We start from the raw sequence: 5,438 nt of genomic DNA, 5'->3' as shown, positions 1-5,438 counted from the left end.
TCTTCCTGTTAGAGGGGCGAAAGCTGCAAAAAGGAAGCAGCCACAAACACAAGGGTGAACTTCCTCATTCTGTGCACACAGAGTTGAAAAACTCAGAGAGAGTGAGCAAGAGAGGAGGCCGAACAGCAGGCTTGTTCACACGGCTCCAACACCTTTTTTTTTAACCACAAAAGAGATGAAAAAGGTGTATGTGGTATTGTAGGAGTTTTCAGTATGCTCTTTCATTTAACATCAATGATTAACCTGGCTAACCAAAACTATGAAGAGGACAAGCGATGCAAGTGTCTACTTAATGGCCAATATGCAAAGTAGAGAAATGTAGATAAACATTTACAGTGTGAAAGGCTCTGTTGAGAGGTAGATTATGAATTATCTTTTTGACCAAACCGCTGGTGTTGAAAGGGAAGTGACTTGAGGAGCACACTTGTAACATCTTCAGTTATGTGTCAGTATTTGGGTATATTATATGTACACTGAAGGCACTGAAGAATACAAAAGTTCATTAAATGTGATGTAATGTGATGTGATGGAGCAAGTAATACACACTCAGAATTTTTTTTTTAAATGTTGTACTATTAGGGGTAAAATCGCTAATTTCACAGAAGTTCTGCTTTTGTATAGTAACTCCATATGTGTTTAAAAGGACAGTTCCTCTAAAATGAAAATTATATCATCATTTTGTCATCGAGCAAAAAATGAGATGTTAAGTAAGATGTTCAAGCTGCTCTTTTCCATGCAAATGTGAGACGCACAAGAAAAGAAAAGCAAGAAAAATGGCATCTGGACTTAAACCTGGGTTTGATGTGCCATGTTTGAACAAAGAGGTACATAAACATGAATGAGGTTTGAGAAGTACACGAGGGAAAGATTATCAGTGAATAGCATCTTAAATTTTGGTTTGTTGCTTTTGCAAAACTATTGCATACTGTAGCCTCAGAAGACCCACTTTCAGATGGCCCACTTTTCTGGTACATTTTGTCATTTTTGGAGCTTGACAATCACTGGTCAACATTCACTTTCACATTGTATGGAAAAGAGCAGTGTAAACATACTGCTAAACTTGTTTTGGGGGAAAAAATGTGACATGAAATGTTTAAAGCTTGTTAGGGGTTCAAGCACATAGCTATGTATCAGTTAGAATTGCCAAGGATCAGCAATCTCCACGTAAAACTGACCGTGCAGAACAAACCGTAAGTCATGGAGACTTGAAACTTGGAGGGTTGGTAGTACTCCCACCAACTACAATGTCACCAAGGCTCACCCCAATTTGCCTAACGGGGGTCGCTACAGCGATCAAAAGGTTAAAATCACCCATAACTCCTAAACCATCAGTCATAGGCTCAAGTGTCGTATGTCGTTGGAATCCTTGGCTCAAGTCGAACAAAACACTCATATTTTGTATTTTTTGAAAACCTACTTTTGCAAATTAGTCCTAGTTTTTTCATTTGATCGGAACCTAACCAATGCAGAAAAACTCTCTACAGAGTGAATATCAATAATTGTTTTTAAAAAGTTGAACTTTTGACTCATCGTCGCAAAGGGACGCCAAAACGTTAGAAATGGGCAGGCCACTTTTAGTAAAATGCCTATAACTCCTGAACGGAATGAGATATCTTCGCCAAACTCAGAACACTTATGAAAGAGCTCAATCTGAGGTCACACAACAAAATTCGCGAAGCATGGCCACTTTGTGGTGCTATAAAAGGAAAAAATAAAATAAAATGGCTATACCTACGCAACCATTTCTCTTATCAACAATAAAATCGCTGAGCATTGTCTTGGTTCAAAGTGCCACAATTGTCTATAAGGACATTTGTGTATCTCAAAAAACACATGGCCGATAAAATTTGAGCACCTATTTGACAAGGTTAATGGAGGCCGATCAGAACGAAACTCTGTGGGTCTGTTTGACTTGTGGTCCCAAAGGTATGTGAGAAATTTGAAACAAACCGGCCCCTTAGGGGCAATATCGCCTCTTTTAAAGCTTTTTAGGTCTTCAAGCGTGTAGCGCTGAAACTCTATTGTAATTGTTAAAATGGCTAAGGATCAGCAATCTCTGCATAAAACCGTAATCGCAGAGACTTGAAACTTGGAGGGATGGTAGTACTCACACCGTGGACAACGTCACCAAGGCTCACTCCAATCGGCCTAACGGGGCGCTAAAGCGATCAAAAGTACAAAATCACCAATAACTCCTAAACCGTCAGTCGTAGGCTCAAGTGTTTCTAATGAAATTTTCAGGTATTTTGGATTTTTTTGAAGCACCTACTTTTGTGAATTAGTCCTAGGTTTTTCACTCGGTTGGAACCAAAGGTCACAAAGGGACCCCAAAACATTAGAAAGGGGCAGGGCCACTTTTAGTAAAATACCTATAACTCCTGAACAGAATGAGATATCTTCACCAAACTTAGAAAACTTATGTAAGGGCTCAATCTGAAGTAACAGGACAAAAACCATGAAACTTGACCATTTGAGCTATCAGAGGGAAAAAAAACATAAGAATGGCTATACCGTCGGCGTCGATGGCCTCGTGGGCAGCGATAGCCCTGTTCGAATCCCGACTCGAGGACCTTTCCCGGCCCCTATCTCTCTCCCACTTTGCTTCATGTCATATCTGAACTGTCCTATCACAATAAAGGCAAAAATGCCAAAAATAAATCTTTATTAAAAAAAAAAAAAAAAAAAAAAGAATGGCAATACCTACGCAACAATTTGTCCTAACAACATGAAGATCACTGGGCACAGTCTTGGTCCAAAGTTCCACAAGTGTCTATAAGGACATTTGCATATCTAAAAAAAACATTGCCGCCGATGAAATTTGAGCACCTATTTGACAAGGTTAACACAAGCCGATTGGAATGAAACTTGGTGGGCCTGTTTGACTCGCGGTCCAAAAGGTCTGTGAGAAATTTGAAAAAAATAGGCCCCTGGGGGGCGATATCGCATTTTCCAGGGGCGTTACTCAATTCCTGTAGGGCCACTGCTCTGCATAATTTAACTCCAACCCTATTCAAACACAACCTAACCAGCTAATCAAGATGTTTTACTAGATGATTAGGCTACTAGAAACCAAAGCCACTAGAAGGCATGCCTGCAACCACTAGGCAAAAAAGTGTAACGGCTAAAGCTACTGCTTTCGGCCTACTTTGATTTGATTAGCCATCGCAATTATTTTGTCACTGATGAATGCTGTTAGACCAATAATATTATGTTCCTGGAATACGGAGGACGCAGACTGAAAATGTAATCCTATAAAAAAGAGCACTGGCATAACAGAAAGCAGCAGATCAGTGCAAGAATTTTAAATATTGGCCATTTCTTATTATTGAAAGGGATTGTACTTTGAGGTAATAAACACATTTTGACACTTGTTTTGAAAAGAAAAAAAAAAGTTCAAACGATGTATTTTGATTTGTAGCATACCAAACTTTCTGCTAAAAACCTCTTTTGAAGCAAAAAAGTTACAATCAGATTCATTTGTAAATCTTTTGTTTTCTTTTGTGATCGTAATGCCAAGTTCTCTTGAGTAATCCTGAGCAACACTGCACACACGCATTACAGTTCCCCCTTCCTCTCTTTTCTTCGCTCTCTGTGAAGATGCCCTGTTACGTTAATGGACAGGAAGCCTTGCACAAATATGAGGAAAGAGAAGCAGAGACAGAGCGAGTCAGACAGAGAGAGAGAAAATAATCTGCTGACAGCTCACAGTTTGAGTCACATGATGAGAAAGAGAACCTGAATAGTGAAACAGCCGCTTCAGCCTGGTGGTTTCCATCTTGTGTATTTCTCGCATGCACACAGCCCTAAAGAAAGCAGTTATGTTCTACTGTCAATAAGAGCTCAGCGGTGACGGCCACAGTGTGGTGGGACAGAGCGTGTGCGATGCATTCTGTAGATAGCGTACGTTTTCACAAGATTCTGCCTATTGTCATTAGCAGATGTCACATGAGACGATACTCAAAAGTCAAGTGTTAGGAAGACTAATGGAAGATGTGACAAAGTTCTTTGTCACTTTTGGTGGTAGTGAGATTAGTAATTGCAATCACCAAAATGCCTAAGAATGTACTTACTTTATTTAACAAAGAAACCGCAATAACCTTGAGGTTACATTTATTCAGCTGATTTAAATGCATTTACAAATTGACTCATAAATCGATTTTACTTGAAAGATACAGAAACATTAATGAAAGTATGAAGTATGATGACACTAAAAAGATGTTTTATATTTTATATATCAGCTGGTTACAGTAATTAAAATAATAATATAAATAATGACACACATCAACTTCATTTGAACAAGGGAAAACAAAACCTGTATTGTATGCCTTCAAAAAAATCTGTACTATATACCTTAAACTATAAAAAGGTACATTAAACATATTAATTAACTATGTAGTGTGAAGTGCACATGCATCTAAATAGCCATAATAACAAATAGCCCTCAAGGAATGTAAAAAAATAATAATAATAATACATAGTAGTATTCATTTCAGATCCTCACTGGTTTGTTCACCTTCACACATTCTTACCACAGCTTAAGAGTGCTATAACCAGAAATCCCCCTGGGGGCTGTTAAAAATGATTATACGTGTAGTTTTGACACAAAGTTTGAAATTCATTAGTCAGTTTCAAACTGATTTCATTAAGTACGTGCTTAAAAACTTTAGGTCAAAACATGTCATTAGCAATTAATATGCTAATAAAAACACAATATTAATTTTTAAAAGGCAGCACACAGTCTATACACAATTTATGCTCTCTTAAGCCTTTGTTTTCTGGGAACTCACTGATACGTAACACTCACTTGTAGCCTACCATCCCAAATAACTTTGATTTTAAAGCAACTGTATGTAGTTTTGTGTATTTTTGCAACTTTGGAGCCCCCTCCAGGCCATCCACCTTATTCTTCAATGCAGAAGCAAGCATATGAACGTGCAGCAATCGGTAAAACTACAAGTCAGACCCATACATTTTACAAATGGCCATGCAACTAACGTACAAGACACTTAATGTGCCCCGATATGTGCATGACAAAGTTCTTTTTCATTCTTTGCTTAGAACTTTAAAGTTGGAAATACCTTTGCAGCAAAAAGGTGGCGTTTTAGTGCCACGTAAAAAAAAAAAAAAAAATGATATTAAAGTCGTAATATTTTGAGAATAAGTCGAAATATTGCAAGAATAAATTCAAATTTATGAGAATAAGACTGGAATATTTTGAGAATCAAGTCCAAATTACAAGAATAAGGTCAAAATTACAAGAATAAAGTCAGAATATTTTGAGAATCAAGTCTAAATATTTCAAAAATAAAGCTGAAACATTTTGAGAATAAGGTCGAAATGTACTGAAAATAAAGTCAAAATGTTTTGAGAACAAACGGTCAAAAATTATGAGAATAAAGTTAGAATATTTTGAGAATAAAGTCAAAATGTTGCGAGAA

This window comes from Garra rufa, chromosome 12 (assembly GCF_049309525.1).
Source record: "Garra rufa chromosome 12, GarRuf1.0, whole genome shotgun sequence".
Classification (NCBI taxonomy): Eukaryota; Metazoa; Chordata; class Actinopteri; order Cypriniformes; family Cyprinidae; genus Garra; species Garra rufa.
The sequence above is the reverse complement of the archived record's forward strand: the minus strand, read 5'-3'. Positions refer to the sequence as shown.